The 14,717-nt window shown below is 39.3% G+C and overlaps 1 pseudogene; it reads left to right on the forward strand.

The window, feature by feature from the left end:
• The first annotated feature begins 1,440 nt into the window (after positions 1 to 1,440).
• On the forward strand, positions 1,441 to 2,656 carry LOC148140699 (putative G protein-coupled receptor 139; annotated as a pseudogene).
• The last annotated feature ends 12,061 nt before the right edge of the window (positions 2,657 to 14,717 follow it).

The raw sequence follows: 14,717 nt of genomic DNA on the forward strand, positions 1-14,717 counted from the left end.
ACACATCTGACATTGACAGCATTAATGAAGGATTGGGTTGGTGAGTGGATGTAATCAACATTTATTGTTGATGAGAGAAAGGTAAGTTAAGTGCAGACAAAGTTGGGTGGTGTGGCTGTACCAACATGACAAGTGGGATAGAAGTTGACGTTATCTAACAGTTGAAGATTGCGTGTTTATAAGTTATTTTTAACTGCACATTCTGTGGGATGACGGACCACTGTTTAACGTTGTTTAATGTTTAATGCCTAATCTCTGTTCAGTTTATTCCCATTAGAGAATTTGAAATGCCACATAGCAGAGGTCAAACCTGCTTAAGCTCTGTTCATTAAAAAATCCATTTACTCCAGGCATTAATCTAATAAACTTTCTCAGAACAGTTTCCAATGTACTAATTTCCTTCCATAAGTACAAAGACCAGTATTAACCTACAAAATTCCATAACTTTCCTGATTGTTTGTAACGACTTCATATCAAACTTTTTTGATCGATGTAGTAGGACACACGCATGATTCTGTACCTCACAGCCCGGCAACTGAGAATCATTTCGACGGCATGACATTTTTTTCTTTCATTCTTCCAGAAATGACAATGTCATACCTAAATTAATAATACTCCATTTTGGCAATTAGATCAATTCTTACCCCTTTCAGCTTTTAATGTCTCCTTCACAGCATAGGCACACTTAGAAATGAGGTGCCAGTCTAATGGAGCCACAAGACAGAATTAATTGCATTCCAGGCAGCTTGAGTGGAAAGCACGACCAATTAATTGTATCAAAGCCCTTCTAATGGCACACCTAAGCAGAAGTAGGTACATGAATGATGAAATGGAAGAGGAGACTCTACAAATATCTCCATGTTTATTAATGGAGTAATTCAACAAAATAAAACTGAAACAAATCGACGAAATGCCTTATATATAGGATATGGAAGAGTGCAGGACAGGAACAGGCCTTTCAGCCCACCATGTCTGTACCGACAAGATTCGATTCTAGACTAATTTCATCTATCTGCACATGATCCATATTATAGAGTTATAGAGTCATACAGGACCAAACAGATCCGCGGGACCAAACATTCCACATACAAAAATCCCGAACTAAACTCGTCCCACGTCCTTTCTCCTGCATCCCTCCAACCTTTTCCTGTCCATGTACCTATGCAGTTTTTAACCTTGTAATTGTACTCACATCCACCACTTCCTCAAGACATCTGGAGTATTGTGTGCAGTTTTGGTCGCCATGCTTTAGGAAGGATTCAGAAGTCGTTCTTCTATGTATTGAAATCATTTACATTATTATTATGCTAAAAAATACTTGTGCCGGGCCTGAGCGTTAATCAATGTGTATAATCGGTGTTTTCTTCCACACTGGAAATTGATACAGGCATCAAATACGTTCCCATGCATAATTTTAGACAATAAATTCACTTTGACGAAATGGCAAAGTATTCATCAAGCCGGGAAAATGTTCAACTTGAGTGGCTGCATGGAACCAGCTCTTGCTTTAAACGTTGGTGGTTTGAATACACGTGCAAAATATTTAGTATAATATTGACAGATTGAAAAAAATCAACATGCTTGCATTTGATATTATTTTATTCTGAACTATCTTATTCGACTAATTAGTAGCATTTATTGCACGTGCTTAATCGAATAAATAATGATTTTCATGTTTTCAGCATGCTGAGTTCGACCAATTTATTTTTTTTTGTCTTGTTTTTTGCAGCTAATCTGGTGACAATTGTGATTCTAAACTGTGAACGTTGCGACCTTTCCAAATGCGTCACTCGATATTTAATGACAATGGCGGTGGCAGATCTATCTGTTCTGTTTATTTGCTGTAATATTCTATGAGATCAAAGAATATTATTTCCCAAATTTATTTTTCAATGATACGCCAATTTGCTCTCTGAACATTGTCCTGGTTATGCTTTCTGTTGACTGTTCTATCTGGTTAACTGTCGCATTGACCTTTGATCAATTTATGGCTATTTGTTGCAAAAAGCTGCAAATAAGGTATTGCACTGTGAAAACATCAAGCATGATTATAGGAATAGTTTATTCCGTGTGCACCTTACAGACTGTTCCAATCTACTTTGCATTTGAACCTCGTCAAGTAATAAACAACCGACCATGGTCATGCTCTGTGAAAGCCAGCTTGTATACATCACGAATGTGGAATGCGTATTGGTGGACGGAAATTATTTTAACTCCATTTCTTCCATTTGTTTTGGTGTTACTTTTCAATACACTGACTATCAGGAGCATTGTACAGACAAACCGAATAAGAGGAAGACTGAGAGGAATCAACAAGGATCTGAAACACAATGACCCAGAAATGGAAAACAGGAGAAAGTCAATGATTATCTTAATCACTATTTCTGCAAATTTCATTATTTTGTGGACTGTAACATTGGTAACTTTCGTACTTGTCCAATTTACAAATGTAAAATTATTACTACCAAATTACAACGATCCATTTACAATTCTGGAACAAACAGGCTATATGCTAATGCCATTGAGTTGCTGCACAAACACCTTCATTTATGCTGTTTCACAACGTAAATTTAAAGATGAACTTTAAAATTTGATTATGCGTCCCATTTCTTTGCTAACATATTTCTTTCAGAAAGTTTTTACCTCTGTGAACTAAACAATAAGTATAAGTTTATTCTCACCATTTTATGATAAAGCACAATATAAAATAACACGGCTTTATGACTTCCATCAACATTTCCTTGCATTGTATTGACAACAAGTCAAGACTTGTGTGTTTGCTTATCTTGCTTCCTTCTGGGACATAATCATTCATAATGTAAAAATTAATATTGTCAATCCTTCTACCCTAACTTCACAGGAAAACGTCAGTTAAAATGACGCAGATAAAATAATGTTTGGGCATGAAGAAAGTGGCATAGATCATTTTCTAAACGGCGAATTATTTCAGAAATCTGAAGCATGAAGACACACTTTGAAATAATACTTCAGAATACTCCTAAAGTTAAGCATGCACGTTCCATCAGGATTTGGGAAAGACAAATACAATGTTAGCGTTCATTTCCAGAAATCTGGAATACAAGAGCAAATATTTAGTGGTGAAGTTAAATAAGGTTCTGATCAGACTGTGCTTGGAATAATGGAAGTAGTAGTGGGCCCCGTATCTAACAAAGATTGAATTGATGCTGGATGAAATCTTAAGGAAGTTTAGAAGACTTATAATGGGGTTGACGGGCTTGTCATATGAAAGAGCGGTTAAGGATCCTGGGTCTGTAATCAATGCAGTTTAGAAAGATGAGGAAGTCATAGTTGAAAGTTATACAATACTGAGGGCTCTGGGTAGAACAGACGTGCGTTTATGTTTCCACGAGTTGGAGAAACTAGGATCTAAAGGCAAAGAATAAAGGACAATCGTTTAGAATTGAGATGAGAAGGATTTTCTTTAACCAGAGGATGAATAATTTGCAGAATTCATTGGTACCAAAGGCTGTGGAAGCTAAGGTTTTGGGAGCATAGGCAAGCCAGAGGTAGACAGATTCTTGATTTTTCTTGGGGAATCAAGGGTTAATGAGAGACAATCGAAGATTTTGGTTGAGAAACATCAGCATGATCAAATGCTATATTTGACTCGGTGGGCTGAATGTGCTAAATTTGTTACTGTATCTCATGGCCTTTGGATCTTCTGTCCCATTTTCCAGATGTAACATAATTAGATGACAATTTGGGTATTTGTGTTTGTGTCAAAAGTTTTTCTTTCATCATGCTAATTAAGCACATAGACTAAATATCAAAATTCAACATAGTATTTCAATCAGGTTTTCGTGTTACTGATTGGATATTCTGCTTGACCTGAAAACCAAAACTGTCAGAAGTACTCATCGAGGAAAAATGATGAATTTCCCATTTACATTTATTGTAGCCACGTATTTGAACATTACATCTCAGAAAAGAAAGGACGTTTGCGGATCATTAAGCTCCAGATACTTAAATACTGTGCATGCCAGAAATCTAGAATAGCAATGAGAAAAGAAAACCGGATATTCTCATCAGAGTTGGAAGCTTCTGTGTGGAGAAAAGCTCAGTTAATATTTCTTATTAACTCTGAGTCCTGAACTGTTGAGATTCACCATTATTTTCAACTTTTATCATAAATACTTTTTATGCTGACAGAGATCATTGCAGATGTGCGACTCAATGCTACCTGTATCTTGCCATATCCATGAGCAATAACAAAAAAAGAAATTGAATGCTCCAGTTTGCTTTTTGTCAATTTACAGTTTTAGACTCGATTGCCAAGGTTCTATTATCCCTTCCATGCCGGACAGTTTGGAAACATGACTTCTGATAGGTTTCATTTGTTATAATTCGGATGCACCAGCTTAATTTATGCTTTATGGGCTACTAACATTAATTCGAAGTTGCCAATGTGTTAGCTTCCAACTATACACTTACTGGCGAAATTCGAAGAAACAAGAATAATAAATATTATTATTCAAATTTCAACAATATTGCAAACTACATCATTTGATTAAGTATGTTGTATTATATTATATAGAACATAGAAACGTACAGTACAGAACAGGCCCTTCGGCCCACGATGTTGTCCCAAAGATGATTCATACTCTAAAATAACATAACCGAACCAAACCAACGCACGCCTCAATTCACTGCTGTTCATGTGCGTGTCCAGCAGTCACTTAAATGCGCCTAATGACTCTACTTGCCCCACCACTGCTGGCAACGCATTCTATGCATTTGCAACTCTCTGCATAACGAACCTACCTCTGACATCTCCTCTACACCTTCCTCCTATTATCTTAAAGCTATGACCTCTCGTGCCAGTCAATCCTGCCCTGGAGAAAAAAAAAGTCTCTGGCTATTGACTCCATCTATGCCTCTCATTACCTTGTATACCTCAATCAAGACACCTCTTTTCCCCTTCTCTCCCGCGAAGAAATTCCGCACTTTGTCAACCTCACTTCGTAAGACAGGCCCTCCAGTCCAGGCAGCATCCTGGTAAGCCTTCTTTGCACCCTCTCCAAAGCGTCGTTATCTTTCCTATAATAGGGCGTCCAGAACTGGACACAATATTCAAAGCGTGGTCTCACCAGGTTCTTGTAGAGTTCAGCAAAACCTCACGGCTCTTAAACTCGATCCCCTTGTCAATGAAAGCCAAAAAAACAAATGCTTTCTTAACAACCCTATCCACTTATGTGGCAATTTTGAGGCATCTATGCACTTGAATACCAAGATCCCTCTGTTCCTACTGCCAAGAATCTTGTCTGTAATCCTTTATTCAGCATTCAAGTTTAACCATCCAAAATGCATTACTTTGCATTTATCCAGGTTGAACTCCATCTGCCATTTCTCAGCCCAGCTCTGCATCCTGTCCATGATGCGCTGCAGCCTGCAATAGCCCTCGATATAAACAATGGCACTTCCAACCTTTCCATCATTGGCTGAAGATTAAGCTGAAGTACACATGGATAACAGGCAAACATCGAGTATCAGACAGCATGCGTGTTTAAGGCATACCCTTCAGAATTTGATGCGTCATCCCAGGTATTAGTGCTACTATACATCTGTAAATGTGAATGTAGAAATTTTTAAAAAGTGTCAATGTTTTGAACTCAGGTGCGGTTTTCGTGTTTGCAGCTATGTTCGCCAAACTGGGAATTTGATTTGCAGACGTTTCGACTCGTGTCTGGTGACATCTTCAGTGTGTTGAAGAATCCTGTGAAGAGCTGCTGTACTAAGTCTTCTGGAATTCATTTAATTCCATTTCTACTGCTTACAGTTGCAGGTTCAGGTTGTTAATTGCAGGGGCCAATATATTGGGTCCAGTTCAACGTGCTTGTTGATTGAGAGCATGGATGTTTCGATGAATTCCTTTGCTGTCCTCTGTTTGGCTTGTACTATGATCTTTTATCCCAGTCGAATCTGTGATCCTTATCATCTGTGTGTATCAATGTTAGGGATAGTTAGTGGCGTTTAGTGGCTCGTTGATGTTCGTGGATGTGGACTATTCATTGTCTGCATGGTTGCCCAACATAGAATTTAATGTAGTTTTTGCATGAAATCCTGTAAATTGCTTTGGTATTGCACACGATAGGTATCGAGTCTTTTTTTCCTAATAAGTTGTTTTCTGAAAATTACTGTCTGTTGATGGACTATCATTATCCCCGTGTTCAGACTAATCTGGTTCCCAGTTCTGAGACTTTTTAAATTATAAGGTAGGCTGGCTAGTGAATTAGTTCGTGGCATGTACTCGTCATGTCATTTGTGTGTTAGGCATTGACAAATTAAGTTGCTGGTTTGTGTGTTCTTCTTCTTTGCCTCATAGTTTGGGTGTGCTGCAATGTGCTCTTTTGAACAGGGTTCTAATGCAGCTTCTCATGACTGCGTTTGGGTGGTTACTGTTGTAATTCAGCACCTGATCAGTCTGTGTGGCATTCCTGTACACTTTTGTGGTGCATTATTTGTTCTGTGTTCTTTGTATCGTCGCATCAAGGAAAGGGAGTTGCTTTCCCCTCCTCTCTCGTAAATATGATCCTTGTGAATATTGTCTTTATGATCCGGTGTGTGTTCTCGATTTCTGTTCTCTTAATGATAACAAAAGTATCGTCTACGTATATGATACACAATTCGGGCTGGATTTGTGATAGAGCTGTTTATTCTGCTTCTGCTATGAGCCCACGGATAGGTGAGCCCTTAGGTGACTACGAATTTGTTTAAATAGTTGGTTGTTGAATGTGACCTCCTACAAACATGGCACTTGTCCACAGGCTCTATCAACAAGCACATTGGCCTGGACCCAACATATCAGCCACTGCAACAAACAACCAGAACCTTCAACTGGAAGCAGCAGAAATGGAACCAAATACATTCCAGAAGAAACAGTATGGCAGCACTGAAGGTGTCACCCAGTCAGTGACGAAAGGTTTGCAATTCATCTTTCCAGCTCGAGGAACATAGCCACAATTACGATATAAAAAAGGAAACAAGGGATTTACGTTCTTCCATTTCGAATACATATTTTCAGAACTGTCTTAAAATCTGTATTTCATAAACTACATCAACCATTCCAACCATTCTGGTAATTCGGCATATTTGCCTTCAGTACGTTGCATTCTCGAAGATATTGCAGTTAATTTTAGGCAGGACTCTAGCAATTCAAAGAGAGTCATCCCCACCAAGGAGTAATGCACCCCGTCTATTTACGTACTCTGTTCAAACCTTAATCACCTGCACCAATTGAATGCAACATTGACTCTTAGAGCCATAGAGATGTACAGCATAGAAACAAACCCTTCAGTCCAATTCGCCCATGCCGACCATATATCCCAAATTAATCTAGTTCCATTTTCCACCATTGACCCAAATCCCTCTAAACCCTTCCTACTAATGTGCCCATCCAGATGCCTTTTTAAATATTGTAATTGTACCAGTCTTCACGACATCATCTAGCAGCTCATTCAATGATTCATAAACATTGGGTGAAAAAGATCCTCCTTAGGTCCTTTTAAGTATCTCCCCTCTCATGATAAACCTTTACAGCTGGACTCGCCCAACCCAGGTGAAACACCTTGTCTATTCAACATATCGATGCTCCTCACGATTTTATAAGCCTTCATAAGATTACCCTCAACTTTCAACCCTCCTGGAAAACAACCCCAGACTGTTCATCCTCTCGCTATAAATCAAATCCTTCAACACTGGCAACATCTTTGTAAATCTTTTCTGAACCCTTTAAAGTTTCACAGCATCCTTTTTTTGTAGGAGACTGACCAGAACTGCACACAATATTACAAAAATGACTGAACCAAAGTCCCGTACAGTTCACAATTCCTACTTTTAATGCTCTGAACAATAAATGAAAGCATACAAAACGCCTTCATCAATTTCGTATCTACCTGCGACTCCACTTCAAGGAATCATGAATCTGCACGCCAAGGATTCTTGGTTGAGCAGGGCCTTACTATTAATAACATAGAGCATAGAACAGTACAGCACAGTCCAGGTCCTTCTGCCATCGATGTTGTGTCGCACTTTGATCCTGCTTAAAGATTAACACACTTGCATACACTGCATTTTAAAACCATCTCTGTACCTATCAAGCACAGCATAAATGTCCCTAATGTATCTGACTCGTCTACCACTGCTGGCAGTGCATTCAACGCATCCACTGCACTCTGTGTAATGAACATATCTCTGATATAATGAACATATCTCTGACATCTTCCCTAAAACTTCCAAAAATCACTTTAAAATTGCCCCCTCATGATAGACATTTTGGCCCTGGGAAAACGTCTCTGGCTATGCAATCTGTATGTGGCTCTCATGATCTTTCACAAGGCTATCAAGTCACCGTTCATCCTTCTTTCTCAAATAAGAAAATCCCCATCTTCCTCAAACGTTCTTATTAAGACATGGCCTCCAATTCATGCAGCATCCTCGTCAATCTCCTCTGTACCCTCTCTAAAGCTTCCACATTCTTCCTATAATGAGGCGACCAGAACTGAACACAATGCTCCAAATGTGGTCTCAGCAGGGAGTTATAGATCTGAGGCACAATACTGCGTTCCTTAAACTCATTGTCCCGTGAATGAAAGCAAACACACTGTAAGCCTTGTCCTCACCGCTATCAGGTTGGATGGCAACTTCGAGGGAACATTGGACATGCAGCCCATACTCCCAATATTCCTCCACATTGCGAAGAAATCCACCTTCCACACTGTAATCTGCATTCAACGTTGACCTTCCAAAATGAATCACTTCCCATTTTTTCTCGGTTGTGCTCCATCTACCACTTCCCATCCCAGTTCTGCACTGTATCAATGTCCCATTGCAACAGACAGCTTGCAACAACCCCACCAGCCTCTGTGCCATTGCCAAACATACGAACATATTCTTCCAATTCCTCATCCTAGTCTTTTGAAGAGCAGAGGTCCGAGAACATATCCCTGTGAAACACCACTGGTCACCATGTTCTAGGCTGCATACTTTTCATCGACCATCACCGTCTGCTTTCTTTGGGACAGCGAATTCTGTATCCAGACAAACACATTGCACTGCATCCCATGCCTTCTTACTTTCTGAATGAGCCTACCATGGGGAAACCATTCAAACTCCTTGCCAAAATTCATATGTACCACATCCACTGATGAAGCTTCATTAATGTTATTTTTCACAAACTCAATGAATTGAATAAGGTTTGTGAGACATTACCTGCCCCTCACAAAGCCTTGTTGACTATCTACTCAAACTATGCTTTTCCAAATAATCTGTCTCTCAAATTCCTCTCCAACAATTTGCTTACCACCAACGTAAGACTGATTTGTCTTTAATCCCAACGTTATTACTATTCCCATTCTTGAATAACACAATGACATTTGCCACTCTCCAATCGTCTCTATTAATTCAGTGAACACTGAGGATGCAAAGATTATCGCCAAAGGCGCAAAGATCTCTTCCCTCGCTTCCCGTACAAACCTTGGGTGCACCCCATCTGGTACCCATCCTCACGTGTTTTAAAATTCCCAGCACATCCTCCTCCTGAACATTAACATGCTAAAGCATTATGGTCTGCTTCCCGCTGTCCTCATAAACGACGATCCCTCTCACGAGTGAATACTGGAACAACATATTCATTATGGACGTCCCTTTCCTCCTCCAACGTCAGGCACAAATTCCCTCCACTATCTCTGCTCGGTCCTACCTTCACGCTGGCCACCCTAGTTTATCTTCCATCAGTGTGAAACGCCTTGGTGTTTTACTTAATCCTCCCCGAAATGTATTTTTCATGTCCCTTTCCATCTCTCCTAAGTCCATTGTTCAGTTCCTTCCTTTCTACCTTGCAATGTTCTTGACCTCGTCAGATCCTTGCTTCCTCAACCATAAGTAAGCTTCCTTCATCTTATTGAGTAGATGTTCCACATCTTTTGTCATCCAAATTTCCTTCACCCGACCATCCATTCCTTGCCTCAGTGAGAAAAACCTATTCAGCGCTCGGAGCAAGTACTTCCTAAACAACCTCCACATTTCTGTCATGCATTTCCCTGAGGATATCTGTACCCAAATTGTGTTCCACAGTTCCTGCCTAAGAGTATTGTAATTGTCTCTCCCATAATTAAATATTTTCCCATACTGTCTTGTACTGTCGAACTCCATGACTGCAGTAAGGTTCAGGGGGTCGTGACCACTATCGCCAAAATGCTCTCCCATTGAGTGATCTGACACCTGACCTGGCTAGTTGCCTAGTACTAAATAATATATGGCTTCCACTCTAGTCGTCCTATCTATAATTAAGTATGTAATTCTGCCCTGATTCGCATTTTTAAAATGCAGCACTTTACATTTATCTGAATTAAACCCACTCTGCCACTCTTTGGTGCATTGGTCCATCTGATCAAGATCCCGATGTACTCTGAGGTAACCTTGTTTGTTGTCCACTAATCATCCAATTTTGGTGTCATCTGCAAACTTACCAACTATAATTCCTATGTTCACATTCAAATCATTTATATAAATGAGGAAAAACAGTGGACCCAGCACCGATCCTTGTGGCATACCACTGGTCACTGGCCTCCAGTCTGAAAAGCAGTCCTCCATCACCAGCGTATTTCTTCTTCCTTCGAGCCAGTTCTCTATCAACATTACTTGATTTCCATGTATTCCAAGTGATGCAAACTTGCTTACGAGTCTGCCATGAGGCATCTTGTCGAACGCCTTACTGAAGGCTTTATAGTCATGTCCACCGCTCTGCCCTCATCAGCCAATTTTCTTAGTTTTTCAATACTTTCTGTTAAGTTATTGAAACAAGATTTCCCACGCACAAAGCCGTGTAGACTATCCTTAACCAGCCCTTCCCTACCCAAATAAATATCAATTCTTTCCCTCAGGATTCCCATACAACAACTTGGCCACCATCGATATCAGGCTCACTGGTCTATAGTTCTCTGGCTTCTCCTTATCACCGTTGATAAATAGTGGCACCAAGTTAGCCAATCTCCAGTCTTCTGTCACCTAATCTATGACTATCAATGATCCAAATATCTCATCAGTGATCCCAGCAATTACGTCCAGAGCCTCCCAGAGAGTTCCAGGGTACACATGATGAGGTTCCTTGCATTTGTCCATTTTTCTGCGTTTTGAGACATCCAACACCTCCTCCTTTGTAATATCAAAATTTTTCAAGACCTCACCACCTATTTTATCACATTCTTTACCTTCCCTGTTCTTTTCTACAGTAAACACTGGTTTTAAATGCACGCTTAGTACGTTCCTCATCTCCAGTTGCACACATAGGCTGAATACAAAAAAGTACACACTTTACAAGTTCCTCTCTATCCAAACGGTCAACAGTCGAGCATTCGGAGCCTTTGTTTGGGAAGTTAAAATCCAATATCATTACGACCTTATTATGGTTACAAATAACTGAAATCTCATTGCAAATTTGTTGTCAATATCCCGCAGACTACTGAGGGTCTATAGTACAATGACAGTGTGGTAATAATCACTTGCTTATTTCTCAGTTATTCCCACATAAATTCCATGGAATTATTCCTCTTAATTTCCTCACAAAGTTCAAACATAATGTTACCCCTTATCAAAAACGCCACTCTCCCTCATCTGTTGCACCCCTTTCTATCTTTGTCATCGCTTTTGTGCTCTGGAATATTAAGTTGCCAGTTCTGTCCATCCCTGAACCACGTGTCTGTACTTGCTATGATATATGACTCCCACGTTTTTGACCATGCCCTTAGTTCAACCGCCTTCCCTGTAAGCCCTCTTGTATCGAAATAAATGCAGTTCAATTTAGCTCGTTCTCTGCTTTGTTCCTGCCTGCCCTCACTGTTTAGCTTGCTCCTTTTCCAACTGTAACAGTGTCAGATTTATCTCTGTCCTCACTCTGCCCTCGGGTCCCAGTTTTAATCGAGCCAAGCACTTTTAGCAAACCTTCCTTTCCTATTATCCCCTTCCAATTCAATTGCAATCCGTTTTTCTCATACAGATCATTTCTACCCTAGAAGTGGTTCAAATGATCCAAAAAACATGAACCATTTCCCCTGCATCAGCGACTCAGCCACATGTTCATCTGTTCTATCTTCCTATTCCTACCTTCAATGCCCTCAGTTGGTCGTGGCAATGGCAGCCATGCTGATATTACTGCACTCGAGGAACTCGAGGAATGCCTGTCTATCTTCCGATATTCTCCCTTCAGAGTCTCATCTCTTTTCCTTTCCATCTCGATGTTGTCGTTGTTGAAGCATGAGCTGATCTGAAGTATGACTCGCTCATAGACTTCTCCAAGATCTTGATGGCTTCTTGGAGTTTTGAGCCCCGCCCCAAAGTCAAACACCTGACTGTATCTACAGGCTCCTAAGTCTCCATTTGAATCTTGACATTGCAGAAACCTCCAAGAAATTTGGGATTCGCAGTGAGCATCAATTATAAAGAAAACTATACATTACTCATCAGCACATCTTAAGAACAGAGCTGTTCTGAGTCGTTTCGGCTTCTCTGTCTCCATGTTTCTCTCTGTCTTTCTCTTGCCTGCTTGTTTTTTGAAACTGAATATCACCATTGAAATACATGTTAGAGACTCTTCAATACATCGAATCAGCGATTGAAAGCTGCAAAACCTCCGTAGTAGTGAAGGCAACTGATAATTTACAAGGAAGAAATATGATAAGCACTTTCATGCGTACTTTTCAACGATTTCTGGCTTGGACAGTTCTGATGGATCAAAAGGTAGTGGATTTCATCACAAGGTCGGTTAAGTATGTGGGTCCTAACTTTTAACCTATAAGAACGAAGGGTTTTTTTTTCTTTGACGTAGACACTTTCATATTAATAACTTAAGTGCTGTCATCCATCAAACTGAACATTTTGTATGCTCGGTAACACAATCAGTGCATATGAGTCGCGATTGAAATTTAATACTACATGTTAACCTTGCTTTCTCGACGTTCTTCATTGCATACTGACAAAGCTGAAAACATTCTCAAACGGTTCTTCACAAATTATCAACAGCCATTTCTGGAGCACTCTCCTAAATTATTTTGGTAACGGTCAGAAAACAAATTCCATTTTCCATGGTATATTTCAAAACATATCACTTGGTTTAATGAATTGTTGAAACATTGGAGAAATATTAGGATGGCTAAAAAACAGAAACAAAATACTGAATGAATTAAACCTGCTGGTTAATGCTGGCTGAGAACATTATCGAACAGCGAATTCATCCACTGTTGCTATTATCTGAAACTTTGCTATGTTTTCTTCCAAGCAACTTGGTATGTGACATCTAAATTACAAATCACAAGAAAGTCCATCTTCCAAACAAATTAGCGATGGGCTGCGTTAGAAAATAAATTAAATTCCCAATTGATTTCTTTTTTTGTTTATAACTTCCATGAGACAATAATGACCCTGCAGCGGAAACACTTGTATCTGGTATTCAGTGATAAAATATTTAAACATACACTATTCTAGACAACATTGGTGATCACTCTTAAGGCCCTGTCCTTCTTAAGGAGTGTATGGTGTGTTTTGGTTCTAGATTGCACAGAAGAAAATTGTTTTGAATGTTGAAAAGATTTGAAATATATATATATATATATATGTTCTATAATGTTATAATAAGTCCTGGAGCTACATGCAAAATGGCAACAGATGTGCAAATTAATACCCTGTTCAGGAAACAAGTAAAGAATTACTTTACTTTGTAACACAATATGCAATATTAATCCAATTGATACACGAGCATCCAATGCATTTGAACAGATTCTGAACACGCAATAATAATATTTATTCTATCATTTATGTGACAAGACAGATGGTTTTATTCTTAAGGAAGGATCAAGGGGCAAATGTTCTGCAGATAGACTTGGTTTTGAAATGAATAAAATCTTTACTTTATGTCAAAAGAATATGACTAAAGATACAATTGATATAAGGATATTCTTGCGTTTGATTGATTATTTTGTAATGATCACTTCTTTTCAAGCATTTGCTATAAGAGATCACAGTGCTGAAACATTTGATCGTTTCATCACAGTATTGTTTTATGATTGGTTATTATCACGTAAATCTTGATGAAATGCTAACAAGGAGGTCGGATTGCCAAACAGTATGATGCAACAGCACGGGTTCAATTACTATCACTGGCTGAGTTTACCATAAAAAACCTCTCATTCTCAACCTTTCCCTTTGATTGAGTCGCATGATCGTCGTCAAGTTAAACAGAGCCAGTTCCTCCGTCTCTCTCTCTTTGACGACAGAACACACCTCTTTCCTATAAGGCCTATGACGGCACAATACAATTCTCAGTTTTTCAGAAATCCCAAGTATTGCATAACTTTTTTTTCTTTATAATTAAAATGGCAGGCTGTCAAGTAAGTAATTTGTGTACTTCAAGAATCCGCTCTCATCCTGCTCCCTGAAAGATTTTCCATTGCGTATACCGCTGATGGTGTTAGTTCCTTGAAGTGTTGCAGTCAGATCAATGCTCTTGAAGCACGATTGGCTTAGCTGTTCAAGAGGGGAAGAAGGAGATTGAAAGCACTGTAATTATAGAAGATTCGTGATGCCAGAAAAAACGCTGGTCTTTCCGTAGACATCGACTCCAAATTAGTATGGTTCCCACCCGTTAACTGGTAAAAAATATTAGAGTGGAGCACAAGAATTTCTGCTGACCGAAGGTGAACAGCAAT

This window comes from Chiloscyllium plagiosum, unplaced genomic scaffold (assembly GCF_037043375.1).
Source record: "Chiloscyllium plagiosum isolate Xiang-an unplaced genomic scaffold, Cpla_swu_hap1 HiC_scaffold_35, whole genome shotgun sequence".
NCBI classification, from domain to species: domain Eukaryota; kingdom Metazoa; phylum Chordata; class Chondrichthyes; order Orectolobiformes; family Hemiscylliidae; genus Chiloscyllium; species Chiloscyllium plagiosum.